Genomic DNA, 23,370 nt, shown 5'->3' with positions numbered 1-23,370 from the left:
TCGAAGAGAATTAAGCAAACAGCCTGAAGAGGCAGTTAAGCATGAGGCCAGAATTCTCTTCATTCACAAGCACATTGCAATGTAACCCTGGTTAGTTTTTTACATTACTTCAATGGTATCACTGTCATAAAATCATTCAATTTTGATGACTGACCCAAGTTCTAATGGATTTTTTTTCTAAATGTCTCTCAAAGTGTTTAGTACCAGAGGGTGATTTTTCTAACATCGGTTAAGATAAATGGTTCTTTGGTTTATACATATTTTTTTAATAATCTCTGTGTGGAATGCAAATAGTGTGCCATTAATCATGTGTGTGATGGTTTTATATCTTTAACATCTCATGTTAGAAATGAGAAATTGGTAGACAACGGCATAAAAGACAGAATAGGTGTTCTATATGCTAGTCTTGTCTTCCTGCTCTACTTCTACATTTGGTGTCAATGCAGTAATATAATATATCGTATACTGTATATGTACATATACAATGTACAGTTTATTGCAGGTGCAGAAATCAATTACTCGTATTTCCCATGTTTAATATTATTGATGACAAACTCTTGCAAAGCGTATCACAAAAATGTCTCTATAGATGCCTAGTTTTGTTGGCTTTTGAAAGTGACTCTATACTATATCGCCACATCTTAAAACTATCTATTTTTGCAGTGAAATTGCAAAAAAGACACACTAGCTAAGGTTTCTCCTGATTCATGTTACAGCACTTGCAAGAATTAGCCCTTGGTGGAGGGTGGGGTCGAGGAAGGATGTGCTGTTCTGGAGCACATAGGTATGTCTGCAGTGTAGGTCTGAATCACGGTGTATCCCTAACACCCTCCCAATGTACAGAACAAGAACTAAAAACACCTCCAAAGATGCAATCTTATCCCCCACCCCCAATCCTTTAAAAGCTCAAGATTGGACCCATTCTGGCATTTAAATTGCTTCTTACCCATATACTATACTTTACAATCTCCTGGTGCCTTGATGATGTGTCTTACCTAAAACTAACGGCATCTGCAATCACTATTTGCAATTTAGGACACATTCAAATATGAGTAGACTATCAAATATGCACATATACAAACATATTTTTCAAGTATCAAATCCATTATAAACTACTGAAATAACATGTTGTTTGTTTACCTTCCTGAAAGAGGCATAAGCCTCTTTTTTGAGCCAAAATCTTCCTTGGTTTTGAACTTAGCTATGTAGTTGAAGGTAAATGTCTTCTGTAATTTGCTAGCTGTATTTAAACCAGTTATGTACTGTATATAAAAATATGCCCCAAGTTTTACATAGGTGCATTTGACTCTTCTGTTATTTCTACATGTCCTTTCCTACATTGCACAATTACCACAGCAATTGTTTGATTTCACTTCTTTCTTCCTCCTCCTCCTAACCAAAAAGCTCATAAATCTTCTTTTATTCCAATTTCACACTCCACTTCTAACAAAAATATTTCCCAAAATGCAAGACTGTCTGCTAACACTCTGACAACATTTTTAGCAGATCAGGTCAGTAACCTAGTCATATTCACAAAATACAAAGATATTCTGCTTGTGACAGAATACATGAGCAGCTTGTTTATTACTTCCTTTTAGCCTCTAGCAGCTGTGTATAAATACCTCGATTATGAAAATTATTTTATTGCCATCCTGGAATTAAAAAACATGCTTACTGTCCTACATCAAGTTTCAGCATCATAAAAGAGCCGATTTTGACAATTAGATCTATTAACAATACTGCAAATGTGTTGTAAGTGGAAGAAGAAGGTCCTCACTCAGTTAATTTACTGGACTATGTTCAAAAGCTATTGTTGAACTGAGCAAACTGTGCGATGAGCTTCCCCTCATTGTTTAACCATCTAACTACTTTTGGTATACAGAAGTTGATGTTGCCATGAGTCTTCAACAGTGAGAGAGGACAAGGCAGTCATCCATATGCAGAGAGGTAGAGACAGGGGAATATGCCACACCTACATCAGGGGTGTGCCTCAGAGGCAGGTTTGGGTATATAACAGTGCTCATGGTGGGAGAGCGAGAAATATTACAGGGCACTTCTCTTGGAACAAGCTGGTAGGCAGCAGACTGAGAATTGCTTTTGAAAGGAGGGTGTAATACTTGTTTTTACGGCAAGGCATAAATGTGTTAATGAAAATCCTTCAGACATATAATATCAAGCAAAATTAATTTCAGTCCTTGAAATTAAATTATTTCTTGTCCTTAAGCAGGAGAGAACCCCAGCAATTAAGGCTTTACCCCATATTGTCTTGCTACATCAGCAATTATGGCAATCATGAGAGCTACTGGACCAGGCAGTCCATTGCTTTATCTGGAGCAGCACAGCTTTTACAGTGAAAGCTACAAATAAATCAGCATGGTCAAACTTTTTAGAGCCTGTCCTGGCCACATAGATTACTCATATGCCACTTACTTCTGTCCAAGAGAATAAAGGTGTCTTCTACAGAACTGGATCAGATTATGAAGTTGACAGGCATTAATCTTCCCTCTCAGCTTGGTCTCATATCAGTCCCTGAAATTAGATAACAAAGCTGAGATGCAGGAGTATGACTGAAGCAGTTTTAAAGTTGCAAGTAGCCATGGTAGAAAATATTTCAGACTTTGTCAAACCCAAATAGAAAGCCTGATCAGTAGCAGGTACATTACAAAATGTTTGACTCTAGAAATACACTGAGGCAGCGGCAGCATGCGTTCCTGTGAGATATCCAACTTTTCAGCACAGTAAATTTTGTTATTTAAAGAAGCTGTCACATAGTGTATGATTTCATTCAAAACATCATTTCTTCTGTAACTTCTGGCATAAATGTGAGTTATTTTCAAGTGACCATTAGACAGTATAAAACATCGGGTAAAAGGGTAAGCACAAAGCAAAGCTAATTTGTACCTTCAGGTGCTGGAAATACCGGAGTTATCTCAGTCTCACACATGGGCTTGAGGGTAATTCTTCTTTAAAATGCTGTATTATTCTGTATGTTCTTATTTCATAATCATAGCCAAAATATTTTTTATGTGAATAATGTTTTGTTTTGAAACTAGTGTGACAACCTGCACCTTAAAATATTTTTTTCTCCTTATTTACGGAAAATGCTGAAAAGGAAGAGTGTTCCGTATATAAACATTGAAGCCCCCTATTAGGTACTTAATTTACAAGAGATCATACACTTTTGGTGCAGGATATAGTAATGAAAACAGTCATAGAAACCATGAGTGTCTATTATTCTCAATTATGTAGTAACCATTCTTTATCCTCCGAATATAATGTGTGAACATCAGTTTTCATTGAACAAAAGAAAGATCTGGACACTTTCTGCAGTTCCAATTGTACCTTATTATTACTACAAAGCAGATGAACAGACACAAAGAAATCTACACTCCTGGAATGTTGAAAAGTGAAAACATTTCTCTTCAGACCCCAACTAAACAAACTCTTTTCAGTTTTCTTAAGTGATCTTTTTAAAATGAAATTTTGATTTGACCCCCATTTTTGATGTCTTAATTGACTTTTATAGAGTTGAATTAAACAAAAAATATGCAATTTTATAATTTTCCTTACCAATTGCGTCATTGAAATATATATTTTTAAACAATTTCCTGATTCCCCCTAAAAAAGGTATTTTTAGCTTCATAAGTTTACCGAAAATAATGTGTAGGTCATAGTAAAAACTCTTTCAGTGAACATGGTATTATGTGGGAACTCTGCAAGGGTTAACCAGAAGTGAAAGTGGAAGAGAACATTCAAACCTTTCCTAAGAAAATGCATACATAGATGAAGTGTTCACAAACAAATAAGGTACTTACAGATTACCACTAAAAGAGACTGTAATATCTCCTTCATAGGCTTGATACATTCCTTGTATTTGTCTCCTTTTTGACATCAGAAAGTTGTATAGTTGCTTCTCTGTTTAGAGGCCTTACAACTCTGCATTAATCAGTAAAAACTGTGTTCACTATTTCAATCCATTTCTGTCAAAATCTGAAGAAATCCAGTGTCTTTTCATTTCCTGAAGAAAAATAACTTCCGTTATTTCAAGAAGAACACCCATATCATGTGCAAGGTTAAGAATAATTAAATTTCACTCTGACTTTTCCATACTAGCCTAGAAGTTTGATTAGATCATGTTGTCTAGCTAGTTAATAAATATCTGGTTAGCGTTAAGAATTAGTAGGACTCTGTTTCAGAGCAGACAAAATGTCTGTGTGGTGGTTTGAACCGCATCACAGGGATGGCTGGTACCAGCACTACAAGCTGAGCAGTGCAACGTGAGCCGAAAAGCTTTATTTACCACTTGGCTTTTCCACCTTTTCTGTCATAATGAGACTACTTGTCTGCTTTTCCCTACTTAGCAATGAGATATGGAAAGATAGCTTGGGACCCTGGCACCCAGAGGCCATCAGGATACTTAGCCTCACGCTTGGCCCAACAGTCTGGCCACCTCCTCACCGGGGATCCCTCACGTGGGTCTCATCACAAGCCCCCATCTCTGCCCACCATGCACGGATGCCGTGGGACAGCTGATGGAGGCACAGCCTGCACTGGGGTCAGCCTGGTCTCCCACCCTGTTCCCCCTCACAAAGCAGCCCTGACAGACGTAGTAGAGTAAAATGCTATTTTGTCCACTACCTTTGCAAACTGTACTGATTTTGCAGCAAAACAGAGAACACGCTTTAAAATTAAAAAGAAATAGTAAGAAAAGAAGGAGCCAGCAAAATTGTGGACGTTAATTTTCTTCATTTGGTATCTGCTAGCTAGCAGTCCCTTGCCTATCACAGTTTCCCCAAACTTTAGAAATGGTGGTAGGAGGCAGATACATCACTTAGAGTTACTGTGAAAAGCAAGACATGGCAACTGTTCTGTGAAGCTCTGAGAAAATGACATTATTTCAGGTCTGAGAGTATGTAGCCCTCTGCTTTACACTCGAAAAAGTAGTTTTCATATTTTTTCCAATAAGCAGCAGGATGGTAGCACTGCCAATGGCATCACACAGGCAATTACTCCCACGTAGTAGTGTAGTTCCCCATGGAAGAGTAGGGTCTCAGTCCCATGGGTTATCATGGTCTTTATTTCATAAGCAAAGCTGCACTGATGTGAATGTCCTCCTGGGAAACATCTGTTTCAAACCAATATTTTCTAGTGGGAAAAATGAGAGCATTCTGATAACAATCTTACAACACTGTTCTCAAAAGCCTAAAGACAAACAGCAACATTAAAGTCTTGTGGGTGAGAGTTATTTAATTAATGCTCACATGCCCTTTAGCAACAGTATCTGAATAAAGAGTATAGGGAAAGAATTAAAAGCTAAGTAGTCAGGACAGAATTCTGCAATAAAGAGCTGATATATTTATGATAAAGACCTTTTTAACAGGTTACCCTAGGACATAGTATGATACAAGTTTCTATGCAGTGAGAACAGGGTTACTGCATTTTATCAGTTGCACTCATACACTGGCTTAATTTCCTCCAGGAAAATAAATGCTATTAGTGTTTCTATCACACTCTTAATCTTATGCAAAAGTGACGAAATGTCATATTTCTGCAGTCACAAAAAGTGACCATGTATGCAAAGAACAGATATGGTAAAAGCTAACATGTTTTTTTCAGTCATATTAGAGTGGTATATAGATACCTTTAATCAAGGTAGAAAACAACGGTGGTATCTTTGGTTCCATTGTACTCTAAAAATGGTTATCTTGTAGTAGCTAAACACATTGTTTTTCTAAAAACTGTACCAGGCAGGAATATAAACTCCATTGTTATTGTAGTTCTGAATCTGAGCAGGATTTTATAAAGAGCTTGCAAAGAGATTCAAGATTTTAGATCCTGAACCTAATGATGTCTGTCATAAAGTAACCTGCTTGTTAGTAAGTGATGTGAAAAATGTCTCTCCTTGGGTGGTTTAATATATAAGGTTGTTTTAAGAGAATATAAGCTTTCTGATTACAATAAAACTGGTTAAAAGTTCTACTCTGTCATTTCTGTAACTAGAAACTTTCTACATGAGTGGCGATGAAGGGATATAAAATCATAGAGTAGTTTGGATTGGAAGGGATCTTCAGAGGACATCTAGTCAAACCCTCCCAGCAATAAGCAAGAACATTTTTAACTAGGTCAGCTTGCCCAGAGCCCCATCCAACCTGACCTTGAATATATGTTCCTGATGTACTCAGGTGAGATTTTTTTTGTTCTGAAATAAGAGAAAAAGTGCTCACGTGATATTTATAGAAAAAAAAAAAAAAAAAGGATCTACAAGAAGAGGTAATTTTTCTATAACAACAAAACTTTCTGATGTAGTTAACTCTTCAACTGCACTTGCCAGACTGGACCTTGTTTCAAAGATATGCAATTAATGATCACAGAATACCTGTCAGGGCAGAAATAGTGTTATAACCATTTTGCACTTTTACTACAATTTTTGTACTGCTGGAAACCTGAATGCAGAATAAATTCAAATTAATATGCAGGAAAGTATCCTGTGGAAAATACATTTTGCGGTTGGTAGTGTTTAAAAAAAAAAAAAGTCATTTTTATACTTAAATATCACTTTTCTCACCATTCATACAGCTAGTAACTTTTCAGAGTTGCATAACTTTGAATTTCTATTCACTAAAATTCATCTTTTCTGACTTAGATAAAAATCTGCTTATACCCATTCAAAAAGAAACAATGTTATATGCTAGCTTGTTCCTGGAAGGTAGTACTCCTACAGATCCAGCTATCCCTTTTATATTACTTTCTGTTCTTCTGTGAGGTAATGCCTACAATCAATAAGAACATTTTCTACACTACATAGTGTAAGAGTCTTCACTGATGCCTTATCTCTTTGCAAGAGGAATAACCAATTTATTTTTATGGCCTATTGCTTAATGACATACATTCTGTGATACCAGTGCAATGCTACCCAGCTGTCAACATCAGTTTTGGCAGTATGATGAAGGCTATAACTGAAGAACACTTTGAAAATAGTGTTAGGAGTTATACAGGAAACCCACAAGACAGAATTGATTCAGTATTTACACCTAGTATTACAGGAAGGAAATTAGGAGGGTTTTGTTTGGGATTTTTGCTTGGTTGGTTGGTTTGGGTTTTTTTTAATTTTATTTTTATTGGGGTTGTTTGCTTTTATAAATTAATCACTGGGAGAAACAGATTCAAAATGTGTAATTTGTTGTCCAAGTCTGATAAATTCCTTTTATCAGGATTATTTGAAACTAGCTCAAGCATCAAGTATAACCTTCCTACTTAATTATCTTCAATAATACTGAAATAGATAATATTCACATACTGTAGTAGATTCAAAATGGGGAGATGATTAAAGTTTGACTCATGCTCCTTGAACTACTTGGCCCCAAACTGGATTTTACACTTACACAGTAGAAAAATGTATCAACAGTAAGAAGTTTGTAGTATCAAAGAATAAGATTTCCATGGAAAGAATAGTAATATAGGTAATAGAATCACAGAATGCTTCGGATTGGAAGGGACCTTAAAGATCATCTAGTTCCAACCTTGCTGCCATGGGCTGGGACAGCTTCCACTAGACCAGGTTGCTCAAACCCCATCCAACCTGGCCTTGGACACTTCCAGGGATGGAGCATCCACAAACTTCTCTGGGCAACCTGTTCCAGTGCCTCACCACCCCCATGGTGGGGCCAATATTATTCAATATATTCATTAACGATTTGGACGAGGGAATTGAGTGTACTATCAGCAAGTTTGCTGATGACACTAAGCTGGGAGGAGTGGCTGGCACACCAGAAGGCTGTGCTGCCATCCAGTGGGACCTGGACAGGCTGGAGAGTTGGGCAGGGAATAACCTGATGAAGTTTAACAAGGGAAAGTGTAGAGTCCTGCATCTGGGCAGGAACAACCCCAGGTTCCAGCATAGGTTGAGAAATTACATATTAGAGAGCAGTGTAGGAGAAAGGGACCTGGGAGTCCTGGTGGACAACAGGATGACCATGAGCCAGCACTGTGCCCTTGTGGCCAGGAAGGCAAATGGCATCCTCAGGAGTATTACAAGTGGGGTGGTCAGTAGATCGAGAGAGGTCCTCCTTCCCCTCTACTCCACCCTGGTGAGACCCCATCTGGAATATTGTGTCTAGTTCTGGGCCCCTCAGTTCCACAAGGACAGGGAACTGCTGGAGAGGGTCCAGCGTAGGGCAACAAAGATGATTAAGGGAGTGGAGCACCTCCCTCATGAAGAAAGGCTGAGGGAGCTAGGTCTCTTTAGTTTGGAGAAGAGGAGACTGAGGGGTGACCTTATTAATGTTTATAAGTATATAAAGGGTGAGTGCCATGAGGGTGGAGCCAGGCTCTTTTTGGTGGCAACCAATGATAGGACAAGGAGTAACGGGATCAAGCTGGAACACAAGAGGTTCCACTTAAATTTGAGAAAAAACTTCTTCTCAGTGAGGGTGACAGAGCACTGGAACAGGCTGCCCAGAGGGATTGTGGAGTCTCCTTCCCTGGAGACATTCAAAGCCCGCCTGGACACATTCCTGTGCGACCTCATCTAGGTGTTCCTGCTCCGGCAGGGGAATTGGACTGGATATCTTTTGAGGTCCCTTCCAATCCCAAACATACAGTGATACTATGATATAATCTAAATCTACCCTCTCTCAGTTTAAAGCCATCACTACTTCTAGGTCCCTTTTAGGTACAGGAAAGCTGCTCTAAGGTCTCCCCAGAACAATCCAAACTCTCTCAGTTTGTCTTCATAGAAGAGGTGCTTCAGCCCTCTGAACATCTTAATATTTTATTAATAGACAAATGGTGTATTTCTTTATGTACCTAAAAAGAATAATGGCTTTTCCTTAGAAAAGGACAATTTCCAAGCCTCAAATTAAGAGCCAAACAGCAACTGATGAGAGATATATGAAGAGCTCTGGAACTGATGCCAAAGCTTTTTAGCTGTTTCAAAATGCAGCAGAGTCCACAAATGTGAACAGATTTATGAAGTACCTCTATTAATCCTAAAAAATCCTTTCTCCTTTTAGTGACTTACAGCATATTAAATTGTATGAAAAGTCAACAGGAGCTGGTGCAGACCTGTGTGCCTTTTAAAGTCTTTCCAAATATCTGTAATCAGCAAAAATTTGCTTGCATATTATGCATACCTTACATATTTTAGAAACTCCTGCCTTCAAACACTGAACAAAATTTAATAAGGCAAGGTTTATCTTGAAACGGTTTTATATATCCCTTGGACTAATTTTGCCATAAAGTTATTGTATCTCCTAACATAAAAGGACAAACCTTTTATTGATAAATGTATTCTTTACCACATAAAGAAGTTCCCTCTTCTTCCTTATTCATTGCCTCCCCCATTCATAATTAAACTCCTTCAGATCAAACACGAATTCACCTAAAATGTTACAGTTCTCCAAAATAAGATGGCTTAAAATGAAGAACAAGTGAAGTCAGGGGACTTGACAGCTTCTATTATAACAAGCACTTTGTATTATATTCTTAGTGTTTTATAGGGAGGGAATGGTAGACCTATTTTCAACTTTGAGAAATAGTATTTCCAGTAAAAAATATATATGTGTATATATATATATGTGTATATATATATATATATAATTTGAGGGGAAAAAATTGCTCTGCAAAGCAAAATTACTTCTAAAGGTTCTTCCATCACCTGGAGAGCTAAAGACGTGTTTTCAAGTCATTGTCTTCTTTATTTGGGCTTCCAGTAGTCACGTTTCTTCTGGGCTTCCACAGCCATTGCCACTTACTAACTAGAACTTCAAGGAAAACAGGGAGTATGAATTAGCTAACTAACCACTACATAAGTTCTTGTTTGAGTGTAAGGAAAACTGATCTGTCACTCAGCTTAGATTTCTTTGTCTTATTCAAGGGACAAAATGTGTTTCAGTAAAGTATAAAGGCTCTATTACCAGCAATAAATGTTCACTGTGTAATTTACATTATACATTAAAACAAATATTTTGTAGTAAAAATACGTATTGTTGAAAGATACTTATTGCAATCCATTACATATATACAATAAAGTTAGTTATTTTGAAAAATACTAATCTGCAAAGTAGTTTCCTAAAGGAAGCTCCGTGTTCCTCAATCCAATTATCAAGACTGCATATAAGAAGAGAGAAGAATCACCTCTGGTCTGTTCCAGCACTTTCAGCCCAATCTAATGTAAATCATGTTCATTTTTGACAATTTTTCTATCATTTTACTAAATTAGTGTATGGAGCTGATGGTGGGAAAAAAGAACAAACATTTTTCCCCCAGATGTTAAGTAAATAAAGAAGCATTTCTAGGTGTATCCTTGAAGTCTACAGGAGGCAGGTTAGACCATAACACCTTTTAACCACACACACTGCTAGGAAAACAGATTTGTAAGAAACAAGGACATAGTATTATGGAGAAAGAAGTGTACATTCTTTGGGATGTATCATCAGCTGAAGAACTTCTGTGTGAAGTCCATTCAGGTTTAGCAATTCGTAATTAATCATCAATCAGTTTCTCCTGTTCATACTGATGCTACTCAGAAATAGTAATTCTTTTTTTTTTTTTTTTTTTTGACACAGATGATATCCAGATGATTATTTAATAGCCTTTGTTTAGCATGTTTTCTCGTGAATTTTGAGTAGACACTGTTTGAAATCCACTTATAGTGTTGGTGACTGCAGTGTTCTTGGCCAATGACAATTTAATTACCTCCCTTCTGTTTGTACAGAATGTCTCTCCATCCCTCTGGTCAGTCTGCAAGACACCTGCAAAAATTAACTTCTTTTGCTGATTCTACAATTTTCTGTTCATAAATATGCTTATTTTGACATAGTTTCCATTTTTATTTGGTATCATTTTTAGGTGGACTTTTTTGCTTGTACAAAATTGTTGAATTAGAATACTGTCTTGGTTTTGTTAAAAAACAAGTTTCTCTTTTAGTGAATTTTTGCCTGTCAGCTAAAGACTTCATATAAGCTGCATTTTCCTGGAGAACCCGACACATGTTTTGGTTAAACCAAGCAATGGAATGCAAACTTATTGATAAGCACAGATGGACATCTCACGAGAGGGGCAACGAGAAACTGATGATCGAGAGACTGACCAACGGTGTATAACATTCCATTCACGTGAATACTTCATATAAAAGTGGGAGATCACGAGGATCTCGGCCCTTTTTTCCCTTTTCCTTTTTTTTTCTCTCATGGCTGACATTAGGAGAGGACCTTGCTGGTCGTCCCTGCGAACTGAGGCCTAGTGAGAGACTGAATCCAGCTCCGGTTGGCTACAGAGTCTAATCCAGGACTTTGGGTGCTGGCTCTGCACTTGCTGAGACTTTCAAGATCGGTTTTGTATATTTTGTATTATTTTCTCTATTCTTATTAGTAGCATTAGTAAAACATCTTTAATTTTTCCAACTCTCTTCTTTGTCCTTCTTTCCCTCCCGATCGCCTGTCCTGAGTGGGAAGGGGGGAGAGGGAGGGGCAAAAGGGGGAAGTGGGGGGGAAAAGGAGGTTAACAATACATCTGCCAGGGTTTGATTGTCACCCCGCAATCTTAACCCTCGACAAATACTTTACAATCACGCTTACAATGGTTTTTCATAAGTACATCTTCATCCAGAGCTTAAATAAGAAATTCTTTCCTGCTTTCAAACTTCTCATTAGTTGCTCCTAACATACAAGTTTATGATGCATAAAAGTGTTAGCCTATGCATTATATAGTTTCCTAACTCTGCCCTAGTCTACCCACACTTAGTTGAAGTCACCTTTTATACAGTAATAATATAGCAGTATTTTCCTCCGATTTTCTGTAGTTTTCAGCATTGCTTACAAAATTGGTTTGAAAGCCCCAATGCTATTCCCCACCCTTCCAGGGTATGACATTCCAATCTGAAGTGATTTTGTAGTACTTTAATGATATAGTAAATGTAGTCCTCTGGTGGTTTTGGTTGGGGTTTTGTGTGTGTGTGTTTTTAGTTTTTTTTTGTTTGGTTTGGTTTTCTAATACACAGTACAATTCTTCTTCCAAAGTGATCTATACTGTCATTTTTCATACCTGGTGACTAGAATATTTTTTTATTTTCTTCCATCAACCTGCTAGGATGCATCACTACTTGCATTTAGAAAAAGTGCTTCCATTTATCTACCATGCTTCCTACATCTACCTCTTAAACACAAGAATATAAGAACATATTTGGTCTTTTCTCATTATGTATTTTTTAGCCCTGCTTAGTAAATACTTTAGACCTCATAGTATTCGGGTTATCATTTTAGACTGAGAAGGGTAGGTATGCATTATACAATTTATAACCAATTACAGAATAAATTAGTTAATTTAATACATGAGAAAGTGACTCCAAATCTGCTCGATACTTCTCTTAGAAGGCACTAATTGATGCTCGCATGAGTTTTCGATTTAAATTACTCATTCTCTGTTGAATCTCTGTATCACTAGCAAACACATACTGGTAACTTTCTCTACAAAGAGCTCTGAATACATAGGAGTGAGTAGCCCAGAACAGACAGTACTTCAGCAAATGCTGAACAGTTAATTTTATCCTAGTTTATGGTTTTAGATTGAAGTTTTGCATGCCTTGTCAGATTAGTCTACATTAGTGTTAGTTGCCTATGCAACACAGAACGTGTAAAATCTATGTTACTAAACTACTGCCGTGGATTTCAAGTCTAAAAACATCATCAAATATTCTTCATCCTCTGTGTGTTCTTACAGGTCTGATTTTATGACTGCTTCATTTTTCAGTACCTTCAGTACTACTTAATTTTTGTTAATGTTAACTATCCATGCAGCTAACTCATAGACATATCCTGTAGGATCTCTAAACTTAGCTTTCCTCAACTGCCATGGCTATGGGAACTTTATTACCATTCCAAGCCCCGTAAGTGCTGATTGCAATTAACTTTTTTTGATAGATGGGGGAAATTGCAATTGTCAAGGCTTGCAATTGCAAACCAAACTGCAAGTTGTTTAGGTCAGTCAGAAAGGAGATATCATTCAGAACCAGAATTACAGACACCTGGTGACATTTGTTGGCAAAACTGAAAACAGCTACACAGATAAGGAATTTCAGCTTTTGTCTGGTGATCAGATGGCAACTCAAAGGACAAAAGTTTGGGAGTGAAGCATAAATACGAGACATATCTATGTCCTCAGGACGTCTTTGTATGTAAAAAGGTCATTAAACCACTGCCAATCCATCCACCAGACAGGTAAGAACTCTCCAGACTTCAAAAATGTTGTAGATCTTCCCTTCAACAAATAGATATGATCTATATTGTAAGTGCTGAAAGAGAGAAATAAATGGCAATTAGTCATATTCAGTTCAGTTCTTTCAGCCAGTAACTCCCTACCAGGAAGGATTTTATGCACCTCAGCACACTTGTGCTTTTCCGTACAACATTGTGCCCCCATAGGCTCAGTTACTCTTTTAGCATTCAGTTCGTCACTGGATTACTATTTTCCTGGGAGTTTCAAGTTCCCAGTTTACCATAAATTGCCATTTGATATCACCCAAACTCCAGAGATGAAATTTGTAAAAGCTATGAGGGTATGGTCCACCACCACTGCAAAATCACTTCAGCAAAATATATTCACATAGTAATTAATGTGCTGACATACTATAAGCGTCAAAACAGTTTAGAGAAAACTGCAGTAAAAAAGGTTAATGAAAATTCATTTTCCAGTACCCTTCCTACTTTTATTTGTTTCTCAATAATATGCTAAGTTCTCCATAAAGATTTGGTTTTAGATCTTAAAGAGATTACCAAGCATTTCCTGACTGAAAGAGTTCGTTAGCTTCCTTCAGTGCAATTTCTGTGTAGTGCTACTTTGCATAAGTAGCAATACTGACTACTAGTATTTAGTCTTAATTGACCTGATATGGGGGAACCTCGATGATGTTCGGGTAGATACTTTCTTCATAAAAGTTGGTGAAAAGATCAGAGATTATGACTATAAAATGACATCTAAAACCAAGTGGTTTGTGCCTCTTAGGATAGAGCAAGTAGGCGTAATAACAACTGCAATCCATCCTCTGGTGTTGATGAGATGCTGCTCTTCGAGCCCACAGTGCCAGTGGCCATGAGAAACTGGGTTGCTTCCATTTCTGCTGGTACAACATCTGTCAATGAATCAAATCCGAAGAACACACTTAGAACAAAAGGACTTATATAGGACTTGTCCTCAAAACACGAGGCCTGATTTTTGCATTCAGTTGCCCGTACATTCTTTGAACATGAATTGAATGCTTTGCTATACAAACAGCAAGGGAGTCAGTGGTGAACGGCTGGGAAGGTAACAGAAATACACAGATTTAAGAGATTAAGACTACTCCATTAAGACCATAAAGAGACCATCCTCCAAACACTTAATGTAGATGATTATTATGTGATGTAATTATCCCTCAAGATAGGAAATAAATATATTGTAAATCAGATGCATATAAACTTCTCTTCAGCTACTAGCTTCTGTAACATGATAAAATAATACCAAAGTGACACTTTAAAAGCCCTAAAAACATGAATGAAATACACTATCAGTCAGTAATGTCTTTGGTGAAATTAGGTATAAATAAAACACTATTAGATCAGCTATACAGGCAGCTGAATGAGACTACAAAAATTAATTATTAAATGAACTGGACATTATTTGATCAGCCCTATTAGCGTCTTTAAATTTCTAATGTACCAGTGGCAGTGACTTCAATATAAATAAGTTTGTAATGTTTAGTGTATGACCAGATAAATATTAGATATACCCAAGACTGAATATCTCTGCATATTTTAATAATTATTAACATTTAAGTACCGAGGTGTATAAATGGGTGTTTCAAATAAATTCTGCAAACTGAAGAAAATCAAAACACCTGGAACTGGAAACAAAGTATGTACTTGGTATTTTTGTTATTTTTTTTCACTTTTTCGCTTTTTACCTTGCCTACATATAAAGCTGTTTAGTACTTTAATATTTGGCACGTATTTCAATCTTCCAGTTCCTGAACTGGAATGCTTTAGTGTTTTCAAGTTGTGGGGTTTAAGTTATTTATTTTTCATTATTTATTTGTTTGTTTATTTATTTATTGTTTTATTTGTTTGTTTTAAGAGTCTGATTCTGAAGACATTTCAATGAATATCAGACTTGAAAAGAAAGTAATAACATTCTCTCAGGTAATAATTCTACTTTTATGTTATTTCTAATTCTTAATAAGCACATATACTTTCCCAAGTATAACTTTCAACTAAAGGTAGTTGGGGTTTTTTGTTGTTGTTGGGTTTTTGTTGTTTCCTTTGCTTCGATTTTTGACACTCTTACGCCTTTTCCTGTGTGTTAAATACCTTTAAAACATACGTATATGTACTTTTGGTTTAATTGACTGCACACTTCGTTTTGGTTTAATTACTTCTACCTCTATCATATAATTAAGTTAATTTTGTGATTTTACCATATCAAATACCAGAGAGGTTGTCACCCCGAAACAAAAATAGACTGATTCTCAGCATCTACCTTACTAAACAAATTCAGTAATTCATATAGTAATACAAAGGTGGAAAAAATATAAAATTTCAGCGTAATTTGTGCTACGTATCATTGACCTTACTCGACAGCTGTCGGCAGTGAGCGATGGGAGCGATTCCAAGGACGTCCTAAATCCGGCTTTGGCACCTCCCCGCCAGCAGACGCGAAAGGCGGCGGCGGCAAAACCTGCACAGCTCCGGGGCCAGCAGGGGGCGCCCTTTCCCCCCGCTCTGCCCGGCCAGCCGCTGGGCCTGCATGCACGGCTTTGAATGCGCCTGGATGTGTTTAACTCCGCGTATATGCACTGAACTGTGCCTGGGTGCACTTAACTGTGCCTATATGCATTTAATTATGCCTATGTGCGCTCCACCGTGTTTGTGACAGGGAGGAGCAGGGCACTGACACCGTGTGCTGCACTCCTGCAAGGTGAGAAATACAGGGGAATATAACAATTTAAACAAAGTTTCCCAAGTCCTTTCAAAGTGCTCCATGCTGTAGCAGAAAGCTTGGGGAAAAAAGATATTTTTCCATTGTTATTCTTACCCTCCATGGAGTATATTCACATATTTTTTCTGATCGTGTGCTGCCCTAGAACAAGTAGCAGCCCCATCCTGTCTGCCACATCACTAGTAACCAATAGCTAGAAACAGATTGAGGAATAATTCAGAATGTTTTCTATCAAAAGTTTTCATATTCACATGGGTCTTAATTTTTGATTTAACAAACCTATTCTGTTGAATATGTTCAGCATCGGTAATACCCATTAGAATGGCAAAACTGGTTACAGAAAACACTATTTTTACTTAATTTATCATTGACTATCTAAAGTTTCATCTCATTTCCAAGTTATTGCTAAAAAACAAAAGCTAACTCATTTGCAAATATTATACGATAGAGAATTTAAAATTTCACTGGCTTTAAAACCTTCTTACATCCACTTCTGATTGACATTTTCTGTGTTACTATCCTCAAGAGTCCTGTCCCCAGTTTTGTGTAAGTATCAAACGCATTTGGATTTCTGAAAACCCAGGAGAGCAGAAGATGAACATGCTTTCTGAGAATCAAGCAAAAAGAAGAATTTGTCTGGCTGCAAACGCCACGGGAAGAAGTGCCCATGCAGAGAGTGTTGCTAGTGAAAGGCTGAGGGAGTAACAGCCACGCACAGGCAGCAAGAACAGCAGGAAGCAAATAACTGCAGCAGGTGTGGAAACTGTAAGCTGAGAAAGGATGTGATTAGAGCTGGAGGAAATACAGGACAAAAATATGGGAAGGAAGTGCTGAAGAGCGAGGGGAGCATTGAGACCTTGCAAGTGGGCTGGTGAGAAGGAAGTCTGAGATGGGAAAATTTGTGTGGGAAGCTATTGGAATGAAAATGAAAAAGTGGGCAAAGGGAAAGGAGGAGTTCCTTTCTGGGTGTAACAGGGGACAAACTGGGTAGGAAATGCTGGGGTGTTCAAATTCTGCGATAAAGGGAGAGGACTGGGATTTGGGACACAAATGGTATGAGACTAGGAGGTAGATGTGCCACTTTGCTACATCACTCCCCTTTTTTCTATCAGAAAGTAATTATTTTAGACTTACCTGGAGTCTCCATATAAAGGGGTTCAGAATCTGCAATAGGGTATCTGGAGATAGTTTCCTAAAGTCAAAACTCTGAGACACTGAACCTGAGGAACTTTACCAGAAGTGTGGATTATGGTACATAACCTCCACTGTAAACCTCAAAGCCACGTTCACCATCAGTGTCATCTTGCTGAAACAGCTTATGAAAAAAAACACAAGGCAAAAAGCATCTGATATATTTATTTAGTTTCAGACTGATGATAACTGAAAATTATTTACTGGTATTTTGTGATTTCTTTTAAAAATGGAAAGAATGCATTCTAACCACACCCAGCAGAGCCTCAGGAAGACAGCTAAGAGTGACAGTAAATATTGTAAGTTTGTTAAGAATTCAGCTTCAGAGGAAGTAAAAGCATCATTGAAGTAAATTCAGATTAAACAACTACTTCACAGCTCAAAAAAACTTTATGCGGAACCAATAATATTTCTATTTCGACAACATTTTTTTTCTTTCAGAGTAGTCCTTCCAATTCTTAGTTGCACTATATTAAAAAAAAAAAAAATCCACACTTTTTCTGAAACAGTTATTAAACACCTCAAGCTGAAGAAATCATTTTGAGTCAGAAATCTTCCCTCTATCCTTCAAAAAGACCAGATATTTATGTTCTTTTAGCTACTGAACTAAAAATACCAGTATTTGCAGATGGATAGGTAGAACAGATAGCTGGTAGCAAAGCCATGTGCTTTAGAAACAGTTCAATGCACCTCCCCCTTTACCATGCCTACCCCCAGTCTTCTCAGTCATTATATCCACACACACAAAAAAAAACTTCTACAAGTTCTGAAACGATTTATGGTCCTCACATCTGCTCCAAAACTGACTTATTTACCTGGTTGCAACGATTACTGCTTCTCAGGAGTTACCTGTGGGGCACGGCCGGAGCCGGTGGTCCCGTCGGGCTGGGCCCATGTCCCCAGGGCACGGTCTACGGGAGGCGGAGCACGGCAGAGTGTAATTCAGCAGCAGCTCCTTACACAGCAAGGGATGGAGCAAAGTCCTTCCATGGGCTCCAGGCAGGAAGGAAAGGAGATGGAGCCAGCAACAAGTTATATCTGATGGATGCACACAGGAGAGGGGCTACTTGCAGTATGGGTCAAGGGGGCAGGGCTGGAGATCAACCCCACCACGTCCTAGCTCAGGGCAGGACTGACAGCCCCAGGCTGGGCTTAAATAGGGCTCCTGAGCACACGGGCAAGAGATGTGGGTGGCTAGGCATCCCAGGTGAGGCTGGTCATGGCCAGTGAGTCCTACTGGCATCCTCTGGGCTCTGACATTATTATGCAACAGATGAGCTGTGATTAATCATATAGAACCATAAAATCTGCTTTGGTTGAAAAAGACCTTTAAGATCACAGAGTCTAACCTCAGTACATGTAGCATGATGTGTGCTAACTCAAATAACAGCAAAATAAGCTAATGTTTCTTCCTGCAAATTTGTGACATGCTAAGAATATGTGCAAATCATATGTCTAAACTCACACATGGTAATTTTCAATTTAATTGGATTTAGGGCTGAGCCCTCAGTGCAAGATATTAAAAGTCCTTGGTACACCGTAAGAGCAAATGGATATTTGAAAATTCTGTATGGATATATTAGAGGAATGCAATTTTTAGCCATTTTAAAAGATAGCTGGGCTGCTATATACATGCACAGGACTAGACTAGTAAAGCTTTATTTAAATGTCTGCAAACAAAGATACACCACAAAAACAAAAATAAAAATGCCTAAGCACCTTATATCCTTTAGGAGATAGCTTTATAGATGGTTTTCAAGTATTTACTCATCATCTTCTCTGAATCTGTTAAGGGGTAAATATCTTTAAAAATCTGCCATAAGAGCATAAATTACTTTTGAAAAACACATTCGTTGTCTTTAGACATGTATATTCCTCTGTATCTTTGCTCAAATGTGGGATGATTTTCGAAGTATTGCCCATAAGCCATGATTTCACTATTCCAAACATTAAGAACCTTCCTGGAAACTTCTTGAAGAACCCTCACAAAAACTGTTACTTTTTAATTTTACTTCACACTACTGCAATTTTCAGTTTCAAATAAAACTCATAAACAGCAATCATGTATTACTTCTATATAGTAGTGAGTGTTCCTGGCCCCAAAAAAAGCAGGGAGGGTAATTCTTTTTCTTTCTATTTTATTTCATGAGAGAGCCGGTTTTGTTTGTTTGTGTTTGGTTGTTTGTTTTGTTTTGTTTTTTAATCCTGTCTTTTCTGTTCCCATTTTTCCTGTCCAAATCTCTTGACTGGGTTAAATACATGATCCAAATAACACCTTATTTATCACGCTGTTTGGTGATGGATGCTTTGGTGATTGCCTCCTATTCTTTTCTGACTGTAAAACTGAATTAGATTCTACACCGTGCAAATGTACACAATACACATTGTAATGGCAGCTGGTGGAGTGCCGCTGCAGCCAATTCTGAGCCTTTTTCCAGTCACAACTTCTGTTTCTTGTCTTCTGTGCATAGCTCTTCACCAGCCCCCTCTCCCAACCAGCACCCTAAAGAAAATGTAAAAAGTACCAGGCAATGGCACCAGCTGGTCCTATTTTCTGCCCAAAGATATTCATGGTCTCTGATTGGAGTCATGGTCCTCTATAAGCCACATTTACACAGAAGAAAGAAAAAACAAAACAAAAAAAACCACAACTCAATACACACACACACAAACAAACGAAAAAACAACTCACTGTACCTTTTTGTTACAAGAAGTTCAACTGTTTAGAAAACAGTCACATGTAGTTCCTGGTCCAAAGATGATCTTTCTTTAAATAATGTCAGTTTCTTCAAAACATGAATCTACATGTGTAAAAACAGTATCACTATGTAGAAGCATGGTTTTTTTGTTTTTTCCACTTCAGTGTGTTTCCCTGAAAGGAATGAGCCACTGTTTAAAACTAGAAGAGTTTTAAACTTGGAAATTTTCTTATCTTTTAAAATCACAGATGTTCTTAATTGTTATGGACATTTGTTGTACAGTAAGGAATCACAAGACTAGCAGTCCCATGAAAAGGTATTTTAAAAAGTAGCTTCAGCCCATACGCCTTTATTGTTTAAAATTTGCCACAGCTCTAGTAACCAAACATTCTTTAAAAAATAAATTAAAAAAAAAATAAATAAAATAAATTCCAGATGTCTCTAAACAAAGACATGCAGGCATTTAGTTTTAGACCTCTGCCTGTTTTTTTCATTCATATTAAAAGGTAGTGATCTGACGTGACACATACAGGTTTCATTTTTTGATTTCCCAATGCAATACAATTTCATGTAAGCCTACTATTGGTCAGCATCCGACAATACGTATCTTGATGTGACTGTGTAACAGACAGGCCAAAGACATTTTGCAGACTGAGGCAAGGTGACTGATAGATTGATTAATTCACTGTTCAATGATGTAACTGTTAAATAGCTCCTCTCCTTTCAGCTGCCTATTTCTTACAGTTATTGAGACAGCAGCTGAACTACTTTTCTTCCCCTTTCTCCTTGGTTAAAGTGAACTCTCTTTTTATTTAAACAGCAAAAATGACATTTCTGAAATTTGGTGCCAAGTGTCATGTGTCTGCTTTACTGCAGGGATAAGGGTAGGTTTTACTGTTTCCACACATTTATCATTCTTTGTGTAAATAAGTGCTTAATGAACACTTTTAATGCCTATGGTTTATAAACATAAGGTCATTTGTGTTTTGCAATCTAGCAGCTTGTTATCTGCCTATGCACTTTTACATAATTTTGTTGCACATTCCACTGTCTCATATACTGCAAAATACAGAAACTTTTACCTGAATCCCCATTCTGACTTAGCTCTCTTGGTGGCATTTTTAATTTTCATAGAATTATATTTATGTTTTTGAGCTGGAATGAACATGATTTATTTTTTTTTAAGTATGTTGAATTTAATAAATAAACTTTTTAAAAATGCTTTTGGACTTTAAAAGAGTTTCAGCTTGAAAGAAATCTCCCAAAACAGGCACTATTGTTCTTTTTCTACATATTGCTCTGCCTTCTTTAATATAGGAAAAAGGAAAAGAAAGGAAGGAGTATGAATTGGTGTCTGTAACTTTGACGTTCTTGACTGTCTGAGGCCATTGGTTGCATGTGGGCCTGGATCTTCCACACAGTACCATGCTCCTCAACACTTATTTTCCTTTTGTGGTCTCTTGTCATCCCTGAGATAGAAGAGCTCCTGATGCACCTTCACCAGCTTTGTAATTATTTCCTGACCCACTGGGAATTTTTCAGTGCTGCTCCCTGACTGCTTTGGTTCAATGTCACAGAAAATCTTGAGCTAAATTAATTTTTTAAACTGAAGAATACAGGCTATATATTATATTTTCTAAAGTTTCTACGTAATTCCATATTCTGATACAGTATACTTTTATTTCAGTAGCTCTGTGGCTTTAAACTTTATAAGGAACTGAGGTATATAGTCTATTGCATTAAGCATGATATTTCATCAATATATTTCACAAAGGAAAACATTTAGTAAAAGCTGGTCCAAAATACAGAGATAGATTTGGATTCAAACCTAATGATCACAGATTTTCTTGGATTATTGCACCAGATATATCTACAGTGTCATCCTGATCTGTCCTTATCATTTAATAACTTTCAATTATTGTACCAATAGTTTTAATTTCCTGCCCTCTATCACCCACTGATCCTTCCCCTGGTGGTTGTTTTTCATCAAATTCATTATTTAGTATCACCAGTTAGTATCAAGTTTTATTATATTATATATCATGGTTTCTGTGTAAGTTCCATTATGTCCAGGCTTCCTGTCTTTTTGTGAATACATGGTGACTTCACCAAGAACAAATCATACACTGAGAAAAAATGTACTGGTCTCATCTGTCTGGAAAACCTCTATCCCCGATTTCTTTATGAAAGAGTTGGAAAGGATATAAAAAGGACAAGTTTGTCAGTTTAAAGCCCCACATCCAACAATGTTCTGTAAGCTGTCTGCACCATGTTTAAAATTGAAAGCAAGGGAGCAAAACATTCAGAACATACAGATAATAAAGAACAAAACAGACCGTAAAAGGGAGACAGCTGGAGACAGCAATTCTGCAACTATAATCTTGAGTATATCTAAAACAGAGCAATCGTTTCTCTTCCTTGACATTAGTAAAGCATAACTCTGATTCACTGAAAATTCAGACTTTGTTCTGATCGTTATGTAGGATATAATCCTTAGTGACACTGTAACTACTGAGTGCATTAAGAATCAAATACAGCTATTCTGCACATTATCAGAAGGCACTGAGGATAAATAAAAGTATATCTGACCTATAAAAAGTTAAATGAAGGAGGAATGTTATCTACAGGAATAATTAGTTAGGAGATGGCATAGAATTAGATCACCCTTGTCAGACATAGGAAAAAAAAAAAATCTACCAATTTGCCTTCACCTTTTCCTCAGAAAAACTTACTGAACCCCATTCTCATCATCTTTGCCTGAATAAAAACTGCACTGAGTTGAGCAGGTTATCCTGGTGTATTCTACCATAAATACATTTAAATGGTCCTATGTGAACCTGAAAACCCAGTGAGAAATGAGTTGGAAAGAAGAGAGCAAGACATCCGACTTTAGGGAAAACTGAGCTGGAATCTCTGGGCTGCAAACCATACTGGTGGTGGTTCAGCATAATGGAAGAAGCCACAATCACTCAGGCCTGATCAGAAGCAGTGGCAGGAGGAGGAGGCACATCAGCTGCATGCAGGAGACCAGATTCACTTCCCATAGATAGGGAGATAAGAAGGAAACACGAAGCAGAAAGCTGTAAAGTATGCAGATTATAGAGGGCACTTCATTCAGTAAAATGAGAGGGACGAATCACAGAATGTTAGGGATTGGAAGAGACCTCCAATCCCCCTGCTGGAGCAAGAACACTTAGATGAGGCTACACAGGAATATGTCTAGGCAGGTTTTGAATGTCTCCAGAATAGGAGACTCCACAACACCCCTGGGTAGCCTGTTCCAGTGTTCTAACATCCTTACTGAGAAGAAGTTTCTTCTCTTCAATATGTGTAAGCAATAATCTTATTGGGACACACTTTTCTCGAAAGGTAAAGTGTCAAGCTTTTGATCTCTAGGTAAGAATACTGAGACAATTTTACTCTGCCACAAAATTGTATTTACCTGTTGTGGTTTAACCTGAGCTAGCAATACAAACACAATAGGCGCTCACTTACCCTTCTCGCCACCCCCCAA

General features: G+C 37.5%; 1 long non-coding RNA gene across 11 annotated transcripts in view; it reads right to left on the bottom strand.

Moving 5' to 3' along the window:
- LOC139827833 (uncharacterized) overlaps positions 1-23,370 on the bottom strand; it is a 97,417-nt gene that overhangs the window by 6,030 nt on the left and 68,017 nt on the right. For 2 of the 11 annotated variants that reach the window (XR_011738886.1, XR_011738876.1), the window contains exons 1-5: positions 19,855-20,025; positions 17,973-18,195; positions 9,656-14,125; positions 3,816-4,018; positions 2,431-2,529 (exon numbers count right to left, since the gene is read on the bottom strand). This is a non-coding gene — a long non-coding RNA (uncharacterized lncRNA). Of the gene's footprint in view, positions 1-2,430; positions 2,530-3,815; positions 4,019-9,655; positions 14,126-15,601; positions 16,010-17,100; positions 17,415-17,972; positions 18,196-19,682; positions 19,757-19,854; positions 20,026-23,370 lie in introns of those variants that run through there. The other 9 variants (XR_011738885.1, XR_011738883.1, XR_011738880.1 and 6 more) reach the window with 8 other exon arrangements.

Source organism: Patagioenas fasciata, chromosome 4, assembly GCF_037038585.1.
Source record: "Patagioenas fasciata isolate bPatFas1 chromosome 4, bPatFas1.hap1, whole genome shotgun sequence".
Classification (NCBI taxonomy): Eukaryota; Metazoa; Chordata; class Aves; order Columbiformes; family Columbidae; genus Patagioenas; species Patagioenas fasciata.
Note: the sequence above shows the minus strand (reverse complement) of the source record. Positions and strands in the feature narration are given on the sequence as shown.